Raw genomic sequence first — 21,648 nt, 5'->3', positions numbered from 1 at the left:
GCTGCATGCCTTTGATGGTGAGGGTGGTGGTGGTGAGGGAAAGGAAGGCAACGACGTAAGAGTGGGGGTGAGATGAGAGCGAGGCGGCAGCGGTGGCTTCATCACTTAATCATCACCTGGCTCGTGTGTCTGTGTGGATGTTATTGATCAGGTCACTACACCCCTCCCTTGATTCTCCGAAAACCGCCACGACATCTTTCTCGTCACGCCGTTGCCGCTTGTACCTTCATGCTTAGCCCGGACCGAGAGGGAGACAGACCGATGAAGAACAGCGGTGGGGTGCGTGGGACAAGTAAGGCAATGGAACGAGGCTCAACCTGCCTCGCTCCTGTCATGAGAACACACTCTAATCACAAGAACAATCTAATTCAGGTCTAAAAAACATAAAGGAGGCTGAAACAAAAGAAACGAGTGAACGTAATCCTGCTATAGTGGTGTTCTTGTGTACATTTTCTCTCCTCCTCCTCCTCCTCCTCCTCCTCCTCCTCCTCTTCCTCCTCCTCCTCCTCCTCTTCCTCTTCCTCCTCCTCCTCCTCCGAGCCTGCCTCACCTATCCACAGTTCCTCGTCTCTATATGTACATTAAATTATGGTGTAAAAGCTTACCAAGGAGACCTAGAAGAGAAAAAAGAATATTCATAGCTTTGTATTTACTTCAAGTTTCTGATCCCCCAACTCACATCCTCCTCCTCCTCCTCCTCCTCCTCCTCCTCACAGATTACTTCTCTAAGTGAATGCGTAATATTCGGTGACTTCAGTATCCCAGTATTGATTTGGGGCGTCAGTCTGACAGCGCACTCAGGACGTAACCTTTATGCAGATCTCTTAGAAAGTGCTTTGTACCAACACGTGGAGCAACCTCAGGTATCTGAGGCAACTGACAGTAGCCCCTTTTCTGTTCCCTCCTACTTTCTCTATCCTCATTTTCGATCCAAAGCTGGATGTTGCGTTTATGTGCGCAAAGACTTAACCTGCTCTCGTGCCCACGCTCTTGAATCTTCCGAGTTTTCCACCATCTGGCTACGACTATAGAGTCACTCTCAAACTCAATTTATCTGTGCTGTGTACCTCTCACCAAACTCCTCTGACTATAAGAAATTCTTTGAAATTTTAGATCCAAAGCTCGTGCCCAAGCTCTTAAATCTTCTGAGTTTGCCACCATCTGGCTACGACTACAGAGTCACTCTCAAACTAAATTTATCTGTGCTGTATACCTCTCACCTAACTCCTCTGACTATAAGAAATTCTTTGACTACTTAACATCCAAAGTGGAGCACATTCTGACCCTCTCCCCTTTTGCAAAGATCTCCATTCTTGGAGACTACAATGTTCACCACCAGTTTTGGCTCTCCTCTCCCTTCGCTGACCATCCTGGTGAACTAGCCTTCAACTTTGCTATCCTCCATGACCTAGAGCAATTGGTGCAACACCCTATTCGTATTCCTGACCGTCTTGGAGATACGCCCAACATTCTTGACCTTTTCCTGACCCCTAATCCTTCTGCTTATGCAGTCACCCTTTCTTCTCCGTTGGGCTCCTCCGATCACAATCTCATATCTGTATCTTGGCCTATCGCTCCAATCCCTCCTCAGGATCCCCCTAAGCGAATGTGCCTCTGGCGTTTTGCCTCTGCTAGTTGGGAGGACCTGAGGAAGTATTTTGCTGATTTTCCTTGGAATGACTACTGCTTCCGTGTCAGAGACCCGTCTTTGTGTGCTGAGCGCATAACAGAGGTGATAGTGTCTGGCATGGAGGCGTACATTCCTCACTCTTTTTCTCGACCTAAACCTTCCAAACCTTGGTTTAACACAGCTTGTTCTCGTGCTATACATGATAGAGAGGTGGCCCACAAAAGGTACTTAAGCCTTCCATCATCAGAATTTCATGCACTTTATATTTCTGCCCGGAACCATGCCAAGTCTGTTCTCCAACTAGCCAAAAACTCCTTCATTAACAGAAAGTGTCAAAACCTTTCAAGATCTAACTCCCCTCGTAACTTCTGGAATCTAGCCAAAAAATATCTCCAATAACTTTGCTTCTTCTTCTTTCCCTCCTTTATTTCAACCAGATGGCACCACTGCTATCACATCTATTTCTAAAGCTGAACTCTTCGCTCAAACCTTTGCTAAAAACTCTACCTTGGACCGTCCTATTGCTTTAATTTCCTGCCTATCTAAAGTTTTTTTAATCTATCCTCAACAGGAAGATTCTTAAACATCTATCACTTCACAACCTTCTATCTGATCGCCAGTATGGGTTCCGTCAAGGCCGCTCTACTGGTGATCTTCTGGCTTTCCTTACTGAGTCTTGGTCATTCTCTTTTAGAGATTTGGTGAAACTTTTGCTGTTGCCTTGGACATATCAAAAACTTTTGATAGTCTGGCACAAAGCTTTGATTTCCAAACTACCCTCCTACAGCTTCTATCCTTTTCTCTGTAACTTCATCTCAAGTTTCCTTTCTGACCGTTCAATTACTGCTGTGGTAGACGGTCACTGTTCTTCTAAACCTATTAACAGTGGTGTTCCTCAGGGTTCTGTCCTGTCACCCACTCTCTTCTTATTCATTAATGATCTTCTAAACCAAACTTCTTGTCCTATCCACTCCTACGCTGATGATACCACCCTGCACTTTTCCGCTTCTTTTCATAGACGTCTAAGCCTTCAGGAGGTAAACATTTCAAGCAGGGAAGCCACAGAACGCTTGACTTCTGATCTTTTTAAAATTTCTGATTGGGGCAGAGCAAACTTGGTATTGTTCAATGCCTCAAAAACTCAATTCCTCCATCTATCAACTAGACACAACCTTCCAGACAACTATCCCCTCTTCTTCAATGACACTCAACTGTCCCCCTCTTCTATACTGAACATCCTCGGTCTATCCTTTACTTATAATCTGAACTGGAAACTTCACATTTCATCTCTATTTAAAACAGCTTCTATGAAGTTAGGTGTTCTGAGACGTCTCCGCCAGTTTTCCTCACCCACGCAGCTGCTAACTTTGTACAAGGGCCTTATCCGTCCATATGTGGAGTATGCTTCTCATGTCTGGGGGGGTTCCACTCATACTGCTCTTCTAAACAGGGTGGAATCAACAGCTTTTTGTCTCATCAACTCCTCTCCTCTAACTGACTGTCTTCAGCCTCTCTCTCACCGCCGCAATGTTGCATCTCTAGCTATCTTCTACCGCTATTTTCATGCTAACTGCTCTTCTGATCTTGCTAACTGCATGCCTCCCCTCCCCCCCGTGGCCCCGCTGCACAAGACTTTCTTCTTTCTCTCACCCCTATTCTGTCCACCTCTCTAATGCAAGAGTTAACCAGTATTCTCAATCATTCATTCCTTTCTCTGGTAAACTCTGGAACTCCCTGCCTGCTTCTGTATTTCCACCTTCCTATGACTTGAATTCCTTCAAGAGGGAGGTTTCAAGACACTTATCCATCAATTTTTGACTACTGCTTTGACCCTTTTATGGGACTGGCATTTCAGTGGGCATTTTTTTTTTTATTGGATTTTTGTTGCCCTTACCCAGTGTCCTTCCTACATAAAAAAAAAAAAAAAAAAACTACAAGAGGTGAAAACATACTGGATCTCGTCTTCATAACTGACGAGATCGTTTGTAATGTAAGCGTCTGATCAGAATTCAGCGGCAGTGATCACCGGGTGATTACTTTCGTCAGTCATATTACCAAGGTGAACGCAATTGAAAATAAAGAAAAAAAATACTCGATTTTTGAAGAGCTGACTATAAAACTCAGAAGAATCTTGGCGAACACTGACTGGACCGCTATCTCCGAGACAAGTAACATGAATAAAGCATGGGATATATTCATAACTAAACTAAATATAGCCATTAAATCCTCTGTGCAAGTGCGAAACAGACGCTGCTCCCGAGAAGAAAAACCAAAATGGTGGAGCCGTGAAGTATTCACATCTGAAAATACAGAAATTAGTCAACCCATCCCAACAGCTCAGAACAAAGATTCCTATATCAGCTCAATAACTTTTCAGGATAGTGATATCTTACTGGCGATAAAAAAGCGTTAAAATCAATAAAAGTCCTGGCCCTGACAAAATTCCACCACGTATACTTAAGGAAGCAAAACATGAAATAGTAAAGCCACTTTTCATCTTATTTAACTAATCATTACACACCGGAGTAGTGCCGTCGGAATGGAAGTTAGCAAGTGTTACACAGATATTTAATAAAGGAAACAAGTCACATCCTGGTAACTATCGCCCTATCAACTTAGCGTCAGTTGTCAGAAGACTAATGAAATGCATCGTAAGAGACAAAATCTTTACTTTCTTTGAAAAAAAATGACATAATTAGAGATTCTAAACATGAATTCAGAAACAAGCGTTCATACCTCACAAATCTACTCGAATTTTACAATAATGTATTAAAAATATATGATAACACTAGGGCGGTCGATGTAATTTACCTCGACTTTCAAAAAGCATTTGACAGAGTTCCTAACAAGTGTCTTGTTAGTAAATTAAAAGCTCATGGGATTACGGGCCATCTTTTGAATTGGATAGCAAATTAGATATCAGACCGTAAACAACGTGTAGTAATTAATGGAAATGCCTCAGACTGGACCAGCGTTAAAAGCGGCGTTCCTCAAAGATCTGTTCTTGGTCTTGTACTTTTTATGATATATATGAATAACATTGACGAGGGAATTACTTGTAATATATCAAAATATGCTGATGATACAAAAATAGCATCCCGGCTCCAACACATGTAAAACGACTTAAACAAGCTGCTTAAATGGTCAGAAACTTGGCAAATTAATTTTAACTTGGGAAAATGTCACTTATTACATATTGGAAATAACAATCCGCATGAAAGTACACAATGAACAACATTAAATTAAGTAGTGTCGATAAAGAGAAGAATTTAGGCGTCATAATTTCAAAAGATCTCAAACCTTGTAATCAAATAATAGAAGTAGCAAAAACCGCTAATAAATTGCTGGGTTTTATCTGTCGAACTTTCGGTTTTAAATCAGAAAAGATAATACTTACTCTTTTTAATTCACTTATACGCCCACGTCTTGAGTATTGTGTATAATGCTGGTCATCCTATTACAAAAAAGACATCGACATACTAGAAAAAATGCAGCGCAGGGCAACGAAAATTATAACGAGACTAAGAAACAAATTTTATGAAGATCGGCTCAAGGAATTTGACTTACTATCCCTTAACTAAACGCAGAATAAGAATTGACCTCATCAAAGATTTTTTTTTTTAATCTTGCAAGGTTTTACGAGCGTTAACCAGAAAATTTGTTCACAATCACCAGTCCAGCTCAACTAGAAATAACGGTTTCAAGATACTCGCTCAGCGTTTTGTGACAAATGACGCCAAAAATTTCTTCACTAACAGTGTCGTAAATATTTGGAATGGATTGCCCTCGAATGTAATCAGCTTGAATTCAATAGAAACACTTAAAAATTGCCTTGATAAATATCTGATATCAAATCCCCGGTTGTCACTGTTCACCTCCTTATAAAAATCTTACCGCGGATATTTAGTTTTTCGGTGCAATACTGTCTGTCATCTGATGAGGGTATATTTCACTGAGGAAGAAAAAGCAACAGATTTACAATAAAGAAAATTAATCACATTAAAGAGATCTTAGTGATGGCTAGGTTCCTCGGCGACTTCCTGCTGACCCCGTCACACTAATGGTATAAGGAATCGAGTCCTTGCTGAGCAACTAACCCATCACTATAGTCATCTTGTAAAAATGTATCCCAGACAATCATATTCATTAGTGTCATCAGATGGCACTAATAAAAACAGGACCGTATGTAGACTAGATGTAGAAATAGACATCATCTCTTTCTTACTTTCCTCTCAAATTTCATTCTGTTTTCTCTATACAACATGATATAATTTCCTTTTTCGGACCAGCTTCGGCTGGAGGGATGGGGGGATGGGGAGGAGCCTGCTTCTGTGCTATCCTGTCTCTCCCACTAATAGAGTAGCATAGTTACCCAAACAGCCAAGTGCTGTTTGGTCTTCCTTTGTATTCCTTTGTATTTGTATTTCTCCTCCTCCTCCTCCTCCTCCTCCTCCTCCTCCTCCTCCTCTACTCGCAGAATCTCTCAGCCGCATACTTAAGTGAAGTACCGGCGTAAAGAACTGTTGCTATCACTTCCCCCAAGGATCTTGAAGGACTCAGGCAGGCGGCAGAGGTAAGAATGAAGCCATAAGGCCCTCCAAGGACAAGATAGCAATGATAGGGTCATACAATGTTTTCTTCATTACTATTTACCGTCACTGCTTCTGTATTCTAAATTGTGTTGGCCTTTGGTTAAGTTAGCTTATGTAAGATTATATTAGCAGCTTAGGTAAGGTTATATTAGGGTAAGTGAAGATTTACTGTAGGTTGTCAAGTTTGGGTTGAATTTACGTTACGCTAGGTTAAGTTAGGATTTAGGTTAAAGTAGGTTAAGTTAGGGTTTATAGTTCAGGGTTTAACGTAGATTAAGTTAGAGCTCAGGAAACTGCGCCGCCCCTGTTATACTGACAGTAAATGTTGCCACCCCTCACCCCTCAATCATCACCCTCATTCTTCCCTCTTTCGCCCTTGCCATTCATTCTCACCCTCGCCTTCCCCTCAACATCCTCTCCCCCTCCACCCTCTCCTTCCCTGTCTCCCCTCCCCTTCCCACCCCTCCCCCCTCCCTTCCACAGCACGCTTCTTACGTCACTCTTCCACGTAACAGCCCCTGAAACACCATGCACTTCCTGATTATTCTTCCATGTTAGTAGAAAAGTGCTTTGTTGCTTTGCCATCACTGCCGGCACCACCACCACCATCACCACCACCAGCAACAAGAGTAGTAGTGGTGGTGGTGGTAGTGGTGATGGTAGTAATACTAGTAGTAGTAGTAGTAGTAGTAGTAGTAGTAGTAGTAGTAGTAGTAGCTGTTCTGATTGTTGTTGCTGTTGTTTTTGCTGCTGCGGCTGCTGCTGCTGTTGTCGTCGTCGTCGTCGTCGTCGTCGTCGCTACTGCTGCTGCTGCTCCTGTTGTTGTTGTTGTTGTTGTTGTTTTCAACAAGAGTGGTGATGGTGGTGGTGGTAGTGAATAGTAGTTGTAGTAGTAGTAGTAGAAGTAGTTGTTTTTGTTGTTGTTGTTGTTGTTGTTGTTTTCTCTTTAGCTTCTAGGCACCTTTCAACGCAATGTTAATATTAGTAGAAGTAGTAGTAGTAGTAGTAGTAGTAGTAGTAGTAGTAGTAGCAGCAGTAGTAGTAGTACCCTCTTCAGCCTGCAGACACCTTTCATACGTAATGCTGATAGTAGTAGTAATAGTATTAGTAGTAGAGGTAGTAGTAGTAGTAGTAGTAGTAGTAGTAGTAGCAGTAGTAGTAGTAGTAGTAGTAGTAGTAGTAGTAGTAGTAGCAGCAGTAGCAAGAACATTAGCAGCGGTAGTAGTAAAGGCAAGCTTGTACGAATATTAAATCACCCTAGTAATCACCGCCTACTCACCTCCATGCCCTTTCAAAATTAGGCCCGGGACTGCCGCTGTTCCGGGAGGGCATAGGTACTCCTCCCTCGCTGAAGCACTCATAATCACGCCTTCATTATCCCGACTGACCGCATTCTTGCTTCAAGTGTCGGTCTGTTTGTGGGGTAGAACACTGCTGGGATCGATATCCACCTTTCTTGGCGACTCCGCGTGTTCGAAACCTCCCAGATTAGTCACCGTGTTATAGGAATGCATTCTTAAACACCTGCGCCGCAACTCTACTATACTTTCAAAAGGTGCTATATAGTTTAAGTTACACAAGTCTCTAAGGATGTTTTTATATAGTTCTAGTGACAGATTAACAGGATTTCTGCATTATCAACAAGAGAAATACTATTGAGAATACTGCTAATCACCTCTGTCGCCTTTGAAAATAGTTGTGGTGAGAGAGCAAAGCGTTTCTGTACACTGGCCATAGTCACCTCGCCGCCCCCTCGCCCGACCCCGTCCCGCGTGTCTTGTGTTGCGTGAGTCACCTTCCCTCTCTAGTGGCCAGTCAGTCAGTCAGTCAGTGGCCGCCAAGGACAAGCTGCTTTGAATGTTGTGTCAGGCAGGGACTTAATTTTTTTTTTTTTTTTCGTGTTTGTCTTTTTCCTTCTTTTTTTTCGGTCTTTTTAGCTTTGACTTTTTTTTTGTTTGCTTAGGGACCTCTCTCTCTCTCTCTCTCTCTCTCTCTCTCTCTCTCTCTCTCTCTCTCTCTCTCTCTCTCTCTCTCTCTCTCTCTCTCTCTCTCATTAATACATTCCTTTCTCCTTATATTTTACACCTCAGCTAGTGCGAAGAATGAGAGAGAGAGAGAGAGAGAGAGAGAGAGAGAGAGAGAGAGAGAGAGAGAGAGAGAGAGAGAGAGAGAGAGAGTATATAAATAGACAGACAAACGGACAGAGAAAGAGTCGAAGCGAGAAAAGACAGAAACGAAAGAAAAAGAAATACAAACAGGAAAAAAAAGTAATTTAAACCCTACTTGACACAACAAACAAACAGACATACAGACAGACACACAGACACATACATCCATAGACAGAAAGGTACCTAGATGAGTTGAGACAAGACTACGTTTGTAAAAGATACGAGTAGGTAGGTCAGCGTGTCTCTGCCGTCGTGATGGCCGGCGCTGCGTGACTGGGTCTGTACACGCCATCACAGCACAGCACACCCAGGCGGTTGAGTCAAGGTCACGCCCGCCACCTGATAGTCCTGGCCAGGGTTGGGTTAGCGTGACGCACGAAAGCCGCTGGGGAACCTGAAGGAAGAAGTAGGAGGTGCAGGAGGAGGAGGAGGAGAAGGAGGAGCACGTGGAGAAGGAGCAGTAGGAGGAAGAGGAGGAGGAGGAGGAGGAGGAGGAGGAGGAGGAGGAAGAGGAGAACAGAGCAAGGAGGTGGAGACGCTGATAACTTCCGCCACATTTTAGTGCTCCTAAGAAAGACAGCTCTTCGTCTCACACACACACACACACACACACACACACACACACACACACACACACACACACACACACACACACACACACACACACACACACACACATGCACATGACAGTCTTAGTTAAGCACCTCTTCTCACGACACACGCTGATGAACAACAAGAGTTTCCGCGTTTATTTGGCCCCGGAATGCTTGTCTCTGTTGCGTGGCAGAGTCGGGGACCTCGTGTGCTGGAAGGCTGTGGATGGGAGGGAAGGAGGAAGGCTGGGGAGGAAGGGAACAAAGGGAGAAAGGGAGGGAGGGAGACAGAGGGATCGTTGTCAGTCCGTCGGGGCTACAACAAAAGGCAACACTCTGTAAACGATCAGAGAGAGAGAGAGAGAGAGAGAGAGAGAGAGAGAGAGAGAGAGAGAGAGAGAGAGAGAGATGGTAGATATACAGAGTTACACATAAAAATTTAATGATAATCACCTCTGCGACAGAAAGAGACAAACGTTCTCTGTCATATTCATGGACTGAAGCTTTCACACACACTGCAGTTGTATGCTTGCATGGACGTGCACACACACACACACACACACACACTAGAATATCGCACCTTTGTCTCCTCCTAAATCACCTGGCGTGTTCCTTCACACCTGTCTGCTTTGTTTGCCTTCAAATATTACTGGAGGACGCTCACAGTATGAATATTGTAGTAAAGATATATTCCTTATTCTTCCATTTTTTTTTCCATCTCCCTCTTATATTCATTGTGTAGCGTCATTAACTATCATGACTTGTATAATGTACTGACAATTATATATGACATTATTTATCTTCACAGTGACATAGTATCCTGTAAGTCTTGTCCATCTCTTATTGGTGCATATAGATTCCTTCCTTCCTGTGACTGTTATAGATCCCCAAGCTTGATAAATTGTGATGAAAATTGAGAGTAGAAGGGGAGATGGAATTACTCAAAACCTTTTAATGCCAATAGTTACATTTTCTGCTTAATAATGAAGAAATGTCATAGTTTACTTCCACCCTTTGACTGCTTTAGGTCCTCGGGCTTAATAAAATGTGACGAAAGTTAAGAATGATGGTGTTATTGAAAGTGTTTTAGTATCTATATTTTCCGTTCAGTGTATTAATGTAGTATTGTCTCAGATAGATTCCTCCCACTCTTTGACTGTTATGGATCCTCAAGGTTAATAAAATGTGATGTAAGTGAAGAGTTAAAGGAGAGATGGAATTATTCAGAACCTTTTAAAGTTTAGTTCTCTTTTCCGCTCAGACAAGGAATGTAGGGTCACTCAAACAGCGGACGTTGTATTGTCATTACCAGGACAAGTATTAAGGTTAGGGACACCTCGAGGAGGAATAATATATACAAAAAGTCACCGAACAATAAGTTGTGGCATGCGGGGTGAGGCGTGGCGGGCTGGGGTGGTGAGATACTTTTACACCGCCACACCTCCTCACACCACCCTCAATATAATGATTATCCTTTTCCTAATTACAGAATGTGGTAATTAGGGCGAGGGTTTCGTGGAATTCACCAGGAGGGGAGAAAGGAGAAAGAGGTGTCAGGCAGCACGAACACCCGCCTATCCTCGCCTAGCCTTGCAACACCTGCACGGCGCCGTTGGAAAGGTAGGCTAATGCTTTAAAGGTTAATTAACACGTTGCAATAACAATGGCTGACCTTCGCGCCTCGTCTCGAAATGTTACGTGACAAGTGACGGTTTTAAGAGTGACTAAGTCCTCACTATTTTTCACGCTCATAATCAAGCGGACAGAAAACAGTGGAAATCTTTCCTAATTAACCTGTAAAGAATGGCCCACTTTTTCCACGGATTTCACGAGAGAGAGACAGAGAGGTAGAGCAAAGTGACCAAGAGTAGGGTAGGTGGAGGGAATGGGAGGGAGGAAGTGACCCGCCTGAGACGAACAGTGGAAATCTTCTCAAATTACTCTTATGTTATGATAGCGACACGCATTTTTTTGTGGATTTAAATGAAGACAGACAGAAAGTGAGGGAATATAGAGTGAGTGAGTGTTGGATAGATGAAAAGTGAATGAGGCATAGAAAGAGAGGGGGAGGGGAGAGGGAATGGCCCCGGTTATGCACACGCACGTCTCTCCTAGACTCAGCAATGTGGACAGAAATAGCGTACAATAAAGAAAGATTAATAATGAATACATACTGTGTCACCAGAAATGGAGATTTATATGCCTGTCTTGTCCACTTGCTTAACGATGTGACGGCTCGCAATTCGAAGCTCACACATCCGGACTATGCGGAGCCGCTCTGATGTTCTGGTCTCTATATTACAGATAGAATAAACTGTTATGTAGAATCAGTACAGAGAGTGACTAATATGATACGTACTTGGGTTCTACAGTATCCTTACTAGAGAAGTTTATAGCTTTTACATCCACTCTGAAGACGTTTCAAGACTCTTATCGTCCAGTTTTGGATAATTCACCGTGTAACAAAATTATAACTTTTCTTTAGTCAGTAAATGTTATTTCCTAATTGTTTTTATCTAGAAATCAAAGAAAATGACAGTTATTCCATTTAAACTTTTTTTTTCTGATCTCGACAGCGATGTTTTGAATCTAACTTGCTATCATATATATATCCAGACTTTATGTCATCCATTGCGCCAGTACCACACTGCTCTGAGCTCCCCGTACCCACTCCTCTAAAGAGAGAGCAGCAGTTTTCAGAAAGGAAAAGCAGTGCAGAAGATTAAATCATTGATCCAGATTTCAGAGGCGCAAGTGAGAAGAGAAACCCTTACTACTCCAACCAAAATGACGTCAATGACCTGATCAGAGATCTTGGTCTCACAAAGTCCAATGCCGAGCTTTTGACATCGAGACTCAAACAGTGGAATATGTTAGATGAAAGTGTTAAAATATCAGGTCGGAGTAAGCGTCACCAGCATTTTTCAAGCTTTTTTACTCGTCAAGATGAGCTTTGTTTTTGCCACAATGTGAGCGGCCTGTTTGAGGTAACTGGATCATCTGTCCAGCTCAGAGAGGAATACAATAGTGTCAAGATCTTGCTAGATGCCTTGAAATATGAAGAGTACGGTTGGGAGGTTATCGGAGACGCCAAAATGATGGCGTTCTTGATGGGTCTCCAAGGCGGCTTTACCAAGTTTCCTTGTTATTTTTTCTATGGAACAGCGGGAACACAATGGCATACTACCACAAGAAGGACTGGCCACAGCGGACCAAGTTTAATGTCGGAAAGAACAACTTCAAATGGAAGCCATTGTTGGACCCAGAAAGGTGCCGTTTCCTTCTCTGCACTTGGAATTGGGCCTTATGAAACAATTCGTCAGAGCTCTAGATAAGGAGTCTGCATCCTCCAAGTATCTCCAGAATTTCTTCCCTAAGCTGTGTACAGCAAAAGTAGATGCTGGTGTCTTCGTCGGTCCACAAATAAATAAGGTCATGGCATGCAAGGAGTTCCCCAAGAACTTCACTAGGACGGAGAAAGCAGCGTGGAACAGCTTTGTCGCAGTGGTTCTTGGCTTCTTGGAGAATCACAAAGCCGAAAACTATGTTGAGACTTTGGTGAGAAACTACGGCAAGATAGGTTGCTGGATATCCCTCAAAATCCATATCCTTGACGCTCATCTTGATAAATTCAAGGAGAACATGGAAGCGTAACCCGAGGAGCAAGGCGAGCGTTTCCAACAGGGTATACTGGACTTTGAACGCCGCTACCAAGGGTCGTATGATGAAAACATGTTGGGAGACTATATTTGGGGACTGATTCGTGAAAGTAATTTACATTATAAGCGTAAAACGCGTAAATCTACTCATTTCTAATGTTTTATTGTCTCACTTCTATAATCCTAGAATAAATAAATGCTACATTTGTATCATATGTCGTTTTGTTTCTACTTTGTGCAAATGAGAGTTCAAATTCGCCACTTTCTCCCAATGACAATAAGTAAATTTCATAAATATCATAATCCTGGCCACAAAAGCAAAGTTAGAAATAAATACCAGTGTCTTTTCCATGTTTTTTAGGCATAAACAAATAGAAAATAACAGTTGTTACCCAAGGACAAAAATCGTGTTACACAGTGATATATAATCCATTTGGCTCTTTCCTTTAGGGACTGGCACCTAAGTGGGCCATTCTTTTTATCTTCCTTTTTGCTGCCTTAGGGCAGAGCACCTCTTACTGAAAAAAATAAATAAATAAAAAATCGTTAGAAAAGCGTAGAGTAAGAGTGGCGCTAGCACAGGTGTTTGAGTGGCAGAAGGGATGCAACAAGGGTGAGGTAGGCAAGATCCTTACAGTCATTGGTAGGATTAGTTTAGGTTTAAGTTACACAACGTCAGATCATTGCGCAGACTCGGTTAGTGAGATACATAGGGATTAGTATTGGTGTATTCTGTTCGAAGCGACCGATTCTGCATGAGTCACGGATTGGTTAACCCGTGAAATAGAATTGCAAAGGAAATTTGTAGATTAGAAAGTGAGGAAACACATCTTGTGAATTTTATAAAGTGAAATGCGAATAGCAGCAGCAGTAATGGAAACAGTGACAACATTAAAATAGTACCAACAGTAAGGAAAATGGTAATAGCTGGGGAAACAGTGACGGTAAGGAAAACAGTAACAACGCTAAGGTTAAACATTTTACGAGTAAATATATAAATCGATAAATGTATAGGTCGTTAGGTTAGCATGGAGACAATATCAGTTCCAAATCGTCTGTCAGTCGTGCATGGCAAAAAAAAAATTAAATAAATAAATAAAATAGAAAATAAATAAATAAATAGAAAAAAATACGAACATATTCCTTATATATTCACGTTTACACTTAAGAATCAAATATTAATATCAAAAGCAGTTGATGTGTTCGTGGAAGAGAAATCCCACCTGTCCCAAAATTAGATATGTTACTATAATTAGAGAGAGAGAGAAGGAGCGTGTGTGTGGGCGTCCTTAAGGAGACTGGACTTAAATCAAACTCTTTACACTCTAATTCATATATTTTCTCTGGCATTGAGGGAATGTAGAACCAAGTCAAATCGAGGTCAGTTAATTTTGGAGTAACATTAAGTTGTGGAGGCAGACAGACGTGATTAAGGTTAATAGCTCATTACTGGCTAATGACCAACCACTTAGTGCGACACCGTTTCCTGGTAAAATACTCTAGTATATCAAAGCAAAATGATGTTCACCATCACTTAAGAATATGTAAATCGTGAATCAGCATAACTTCGGAAACAAATTAGGTCATATATAAGTAACCCTTTTTTTTTTTTTATTTTAGAGAAGAATAGGAGTCTGTAGATCATGAAGATTATTATATGCACCAATATATATATATATATATATATATATATATATATATATATATATATATATATATATATATATATATATATATATATATATATATATATATATATATATATATATATATATAAAGTGTTAATATTGCCTCGGAGATTCCCATAAACTTTGAATTCACAAAAATGCATTGCGAGAAACTGCATTAGATTCTTTTTGGTTAATTTACAGGAGAAAAAGATCATAACATTAGAAAAACATTCTAGAAAAATGTACGAAATGTTTTATTGTGGCAAAATACCACATATTTTGACTTCAGTAAAGCAAGTCTGCTTTAGGAACCTCTTCTCAATTGTCAAGAAGAGATAAGAAAATGTAAAAAAAAAAAAGAAAAAACAGTAGAAAAAGATACGGAGTGTTACATTATGACAAACTTCCATGTGCATATCTTGATTTCAGTAAAGCCAGACCCTGCCTTAGAAACCCTTTTGTAACTGACGGAAGAAAACACAATGGAATATAAGAAAGAAGAAAAGAACAGGATAAGAATTGTTACATTATGACAAATTACCACATAAAATTTTGATTTCAAGAAAATGAGGCCCTATATTCGAGGCCCTTATTCTAAGTAACAAAATAAAAGATCATAAGACTATAGAAGAGAGAGAGAGAGAGAGAGAGAGAGAGAGAGAGAGAGAGAGAGAGAGAGAGAGAGAGAGAGAGAGAGAGGTACGGAATGTGACATTATGACAAACTACTCGTATCATGTACCTTGATTTCAGTAGAGTGCATAACGGGATATCGTTCATCAAAGCCCTTTTCGAATTAACCGAGAAGCTCGTGATACAGCAGGAAACTTTTTGAAGCCGGAATAGAGCGTTGCCAAGTTATAGGAAGCAAAAGAGTAGAAGCAACAAAGGAACAACTACTCGTATGCTGAGGGAGGAATGACCGATCAATAGTGATTGGCGGTGTGAAGGAGGAATGAGTAAACGGGACGAAGCACACGGCGTAGCAAACTTACTTAGATAGGCCATAACAATATGAAAAAATAAGTACTGGAGAGCTTGGTGTTGGAGGAAGAAATCATGTTGGAATGTTAACGGATGATTGAATAGATTAAGGCACCACTGAGTGAAGCTTGAGATGGTAACTCCCTTTCTATTTCGACTTTTTGTGACCTTTCTATTGATTCATTTATCGTTTGTTTATTATTGAGTGAAGGGATGTATCAGTGACGAGGGGAAATAGTTGCATGAAAGAAAGATCATCGGGATAGGAAGAAGGAGTAAAGATAAAAGTCAGAGAGAGAGAGAGAGAGAGAGAGAGAGAGAGAGAGAGAGTATAACATAGCATATCCTCCCCTTATGAATTATGAGAGCAGCACAGCACAGTGACTCCATGACGGAAAGGAGAAAAAAAGAAAAAGAGAAGAAAGGAAAGTCCACATTTATTACCAAGAAACTGAGACGTGCCCTACGTGCAATCAACACAAATAAGGAGAGGAACCTTACTTCTAACCACAAAAAGATTTACACTTTTACCTTTCCTGAGACGGAATAATACAGCAGAAGACTAGACGCAGAAAAGAAAAAAAAATAGACGAAAACAAAAACAATATAGAATACAGCAAGACCTAAAATTTTATTTATTAAATGCAACAGAAAAAAGAGAACTATAAAACACTCGTGTACTTGTTACCAAAGCACTGCAAATGAAACTCTAAAACAGAATAATACAACAGAAGACTAGATGCAAAAAAAAAAAATAATAATAATAATAACAATAAATAAAATTAATAAATAAACGTATAAATAGATAAGAATAATCAAATAACATAACGTACGATCACTTAACCTATCAAATACAATGATAAAAAATATAAAACACCTGAGTACATATTAGCAAAGTACTAAAAGCGAACCCAGTACGGATACCAAGAACCAGAGGGACCACAGACGCTGCTCGTGACTGACAAGGTTCACGGAAACGTTTATGCCCTTAATTGGAATGATGGTTCGGGGATAACTGGGGCCACCTGAGTGCCTAATAACAGGTCTACGCCACAATAGCTGCCCCTCTTCCTGATTTACGGACCTGAAGGAGGGCACCTCACTGGGGGGAGCTAGGTAACTGCATGCGGGAATGAGGGTTACTGCTGGAGGCTGTATGGGAGGGAAAAATGTTGGAGGGGGTATGTGATATATTGCGAAAGGGGAAGGTGTTGAAGGAAGTTTGGTGTACTGTTTAAAAGAGGGAAGTTAGAGTACTGTGGAAGGATGTGTGTGTTAGTGAGGGTTACTACTGGAAGCTGTAAGGGGAAGGTGTTGGAGGACATGTGATATACTGTGGGAGGGTGTATGAATGTGGTAGAATACTGTGGAGGGGTTTTATAAGGAGGAACAGTGCTATGGAAGGTGCGTGAGTTGTGTGGATTTGCTTTGGCTGTGGAAGGATGTGGTTGTAAAAGTATGTTGCAAGTGGTGAAGTTGACGGTAATGTTGAAGTGTTGTGGGAGGCTGTGGTAAGCTGAAGGAAGCGTATTAACATCTCTTACGAAAGCTTGAGTATTGTTACATTTCCTTCACTGTCTAGGTTATGTATATTTCCAACGAAAAAAAGTATAAAGTTTTATCGAAAGCAAAAGGGGAAGCAGGAGAGGAAATAAGTCTATCACCATAACTATATAAAACAACGAATAATAAGATCTACTACTAAACAAAAAATACTAACAACAAATCGAAAATATTTACTAGTCTGTCATCCTCTTATAACAATTCCATTAAACACATTCCAGTCTTTCTTTCATCCGTCTCTACTGGGCTTTAATCCTTGCATTCTCTCCTCTCCTCCGTGTCGTTCACACCTCGCCACACATGCGCCAGGCAGGAACCATGGGAGAGCCACGATACTGAGTGACTGGCGGTGAGGTGAGCAAAGCGTGAAAACACCTCTGTCTAATGACACGCGTCCTTCACTTGAGTGGAAGATAAATAAGAAAGATTGAGTCTCGTTGCTAGAGAAAAAAAAAAAGTGAATAATAGGAATAATAGGAACGGAGAAGGAATGTACGTGGGGAAGAGGGATGTTACTACCAACTACTACTAATACTACCACTACTACTGCTACCACCACCACCACTACTACTACTACTACTACTACATATTTCTCATGAATATCACTCAGTTTCTTCTCTCCCTTCTTTCTGTTCCCCCCTCCCCCCCCTATTTCATGGAAGTAGAAGTAGCTGCGGCCGGTGTACTCCAGTGTGAACCGATTCGGACGAGGCGAATTCCACAGCTGAAGGCGGGGTCCGGGCCAGGGGTTCGGCAGTGTCCAGGAGGAGGGCCCGCACGAGGGTGGTGTGCACGCGCTGCTGCCCTGCCAGTCAACAGTGCCGGCCTGACACGTCGTCTCAACAACAGACACACACGCACACGCCCACGCCGCCAGCTCAGACGCGTCCCGCCCACGTCTCGCCTTCGAGTGCACTCTGACGAGTATGTGGAGACTGCAGGAAGGTTTAGTGTGTTTATTGTGTGAACTGTGAGGAAGTTGTTTTAGTGGCAGGTATGTTTCTTCTTTTTTTTTTTTTTTTTTTTTTTTTTGCATGCGTTTTGGTGAGCGGGACTACAACTCGTACGTAATGAAGAAGCGCAGGTGGACTTTTTGACGTTTGCTTGCTTACCTTTGTCCCCCGTCAAGAGTGATGAAAGGAAGGAAAGGAAGAAAGTGCGAATTTTGTTCTTGCTTCTGTATATGATTAAACACATATGGTAACTGAAAAAAAAAATCACGTCTAGTATCTATACGCACCTACGGACACACACACACACACACTCGAGAAGTCACGTGGACGATTTCATCATAGTCTGTCTTCCCAGTGACCAGTGGGTTTTTTTTTCTTTTTATTCTATTTATTTATTCTACTTGTTTTTTTATTTGTTTATTTATTTTGTTTTTTTTCATTATTTATTTATTTTTATTTATTTATTTTATCTATTTATTTATTTTTTTTTTTACTTCCTTGATAAATGAGTCACGCCAGAATGCTGTTGAGAGGATTACAATGGAAGCTGCAATGGAATGAAGCATCGCGCCGTCAGCCTTACCATTGGATGGAGTAGTGAAAGAGGATTTGTCTCACTGACCTCGCTGGAGATAACACCTCGAGCACTGGCGACGGGATGAAACTGTGTCACGGGAGTAAGGGAGTAACCTGCGGCTCGCCCCCACTGCTGCAAAGGATGTGTCGGCTTGGTGCTTCACGATGGGATGTTCCTCTCCACCGATGAAAGTGTGCACTGCGTGATGATGTGCGCTGCGTGATAGTGTGCGTTGCGTGGTGGTGCGTGGTGCGTGAGGGCGTGAACACCTATCGTCTGGGAACTGGCAGGCAAGGATGCAGTGAGCGGGGCCAGGTATGTCACGCAACATTCGCGGCGGCTTCAGTACCTCGCCCTTGGCAAAAAAAAAAAAAAAAAACACACACACACACACACACAAAAAAAAAAAGTAATATTTATTCTCACATTTCATTTTCATCCGGTATTAAAATTTTGACACACCAGAAACTTATTGTCGGTATTTTGTTGTAAGTAGCAGTTAGAGTATCGGTCCACGTGAGTCACCTGCCTGCGCTGCACGTAGCCTGCAATGCTTGCTTGGAGCTGCAAAGGCCGGTACTGTTTAATATAGCATCAGGCTGATGGGTGTGGAAAGGGCACGGTCTCTTTCCATGGAGAAAAAACATGTGTATTCTGTTCTGTTTCTGAGGCTTATCTCAATTCCTGTGATACAGCAATAAGGCGTGAAAGGTTACTTTCACTTTTATGATAGATTTATTGTCCGTGGAGGAAAAATCACGCGATGAACAACGAGACACAAGGAAGCAGCAGCAGCAGAACTACTTTTAATGCAACACTTTTAACAGAATCCCTCGTGTGAAGGAAGCATTTTGTTAGCTATGTGGACATAACTTGCAGGCACAGTCTCCCGGCCGGACAGGGAATCATCAGACAGCAGCCGCGGGAAGGCGGCGTCGAGGAGACGCTGTGAGACAGAGGTGTGGGGCAGATTTGTGCGTGAGATCGATGTGGAAAGCAGTGAGGAGGGCGCAACAATGCACACACACACACACACACACACACACACACACACACACACACACACACACACACACAGCAGCCTCGCAAAACAAAAAAAAAAAACAGTCGTGTTTATCCCAAGACAACTGTTTTCGTCGGTTATGAACCTCGCCTGAAGTGTGAAGGACGCGTAAGTTCGTTGCTCCTGTCGGCCTCAGCTGGATGCGTGACGTCACAATTACATTCCCAAGAAAACACCGCGGCAAGTCTGTCTGCGTCCACATTCCTCGTCGAGATTAAGACCCCAAGCTGGGACCAAAGGAGAGTAGCAGCCCCCTGCTGCTTCCATTTCTAGGTATAGCGGTGACTTCACTCACACAGGTCCTGATGCCCAGAGAGTCAACGACACCTGACCGTTGCTCCTGGATCCCTCTGAAGTCGCAGTTCCATGGTGCCATGGCCTGTGGTTCACCTACACCAGCTGCGTATGAGTGCTCTCCACCGTGTGTGTTTCTTTGAGGACTTTGGTGATGTTTTCGTGTGAGTTAATTCAGAAGTAGTAGGTGCTGATTGGACTCACGAATGTGGCTTTTAATGGGTGAAGTAGTGGCTTTGTTTTAGATAAGCCCACGGTGTTTATGTTCATTCCTGGCGTGTCCGTGTTGGTCATTACCCCTCGCTGCCTTCCCCTATCATTCTCTCTCTCTCTCTCTCTCTCTCTCTCTCTCTCTCTCTCTCTCTCTCTCTCTCTCTCTCTCTCTCTCTCTCTCTCTCTCTCTCTCTCTCTCTCTCTTTCTCTTTCTCTCTCTCTCTCTCTGCTGTGTCTCCCTCACGTGGCACCTTCAGTAGTTAGTCATAAAAAATAGATAAATAGCCTTTGTTGGTTTCGTTTTCAAAATTAACTTTTTTCGGAAACTGGAACCTAAATCCGTGACATGAGAAAGTTCCATCGGACAGTAACTTACACAACATTAACGGAAAAATAGACCTTCATGGAGAAAATTTAATGTATTTTCTGCCATTCTGGTCCAAGAAAAGTCCCGAAACATGATCTTACATCATGCAGACGTAACTTGCGGCTCTCCTGGCTCTCTGGAATTCAGTCTGGCTCTCGTATATCACTCTCGCCGAAAAAAAAAATATTTCTGCAACCGAGAAAAAATTATTACCTACTCAACTCTTAATGACCTCGGTATGCAGGCAGTAAATCTTTCCCCCACTGCCTCACACCACCTCCGTCATACTCCACCTCACCTTTCGCTTCCCCCCCTCCCCACCACTCCCCCCGCTAGTCCCACTTGCCTGTAGCACCGCTGGGGACAATCACACACGCAAGCCTGTTTTCAAGGACTCAAGATTTGACTCAAGACGGCGGGAAAAGTGCGGGAACTTTGTAAGGGTTTGATATTACACCTACCTGGGGTGTTTTTTTTTTTTTTTATGTAAGAGGGGCACTGACCTAGAGCAACAAAAAGGGTGAAATAAAAGGCCCACTGAGGTGTCAGTCAATAAAGAAAAAGCCTAACGGATTTTCCAAAATTGGAAGATAAGTGTCTTGCAGCCTCCTTGAAAGAGATCAAGAAAGAGAGAGAGGGAGAGGGAAATACAGAAACAGGCAGAGTTTCAGACTTTGTTGCAACAATTACGTTAGTTTGGCCGAAGATACAACTCGTGTGTTTTTTTTTTTTCTAAGTGAACCTAAATGTTGAAGCGTAAGTCAGAAATCATATTCTCATACTTTCCCGTGTCTTGAGTTATTTACAGATTCGAGTGGAAGTTACAGGGTTTCATGATTCTAATGATAGTTTAACAAAAGGCTCTACATTATCAACGGAAAATGCGTCCATGAGAACCCGATTAATCATCTTTGTGGTCCTGGAAGTTAGTTCTTGTGAGAGAGAAAAGCGTTTCAGAAATGGGTGTTGGGAAGGTAAGAGGGTTGATCGCCCGTGAGTTAGGCTAAAATACACCTCTACATCTACACACACACACACACACACACACACACACACACACACACACACACACACACACACACACACACACACACACACACAACACATAACTAACCTTCCTTTATTCCAAATCCAAGCACAATATACTGGTAGATATTTCTTGGACTTATGACCATGTTTATAATTTCCCCATACACATTACTTGCCATTTATTATCATAGACTGAGTTAAGAGAAGTTTTTTTTTTTTTTATCGAAGGTCAAGAACATTCATTAGTACATTTCTTGAGATGCCGCTCGTATTTTTCCTTAAACATTTAATTAA

The 21,648-nt window shown here is 42.0% G+C and overlaps 1 protein-coding gene across 3 annotated transcripts in view; it reads left to right on the top strand.

Moving 5' to 3' along the window:
• The window catches only part of LOC135114247 (B-cell lymphoma 3 protein-like), a 132,086-nt gene that overhangs the window by 90,655 nt on the left and 19,783 nt on the right, over nt 1-21,648 (top strand). Inside the window, exon 4 of one of the 3 annotated variants that reach the window (XM_064030049.1) lies at nt 10,473-10,603. The gene's annotated coding sequence lies outside the window, so the exon portion shown is untranslated. Of the gene's footprint in view, nt 1-10,472; nt 10,604-17,608; nt 17,783-21,648 lie in introns of those variants that run through there. The other 2 variants (XM_064030048.1, XM_064030050.1) reach the window with 2 other exon arrangements.

Source organism: Scylla paramamosain, chromosome 27, assembly GCF_035594125.1.
Source record: "Scylla paramamosain isolate STU-SP2022 chromosome 27, ASM3559412v1, whole genome shotgun sequence".
In the NCBI taxonomy this organism is placed as follows: Eukaryota; Metazoa; Arthropoda; class Malacostraca; order Decapoda; family Portunidae; genus Scylla; species Scylla paramamosain.
Note: the sequence above shows the minus strand (reverse complement) of the source record. Positions and strands in the feature narration are given on the sequence as shown.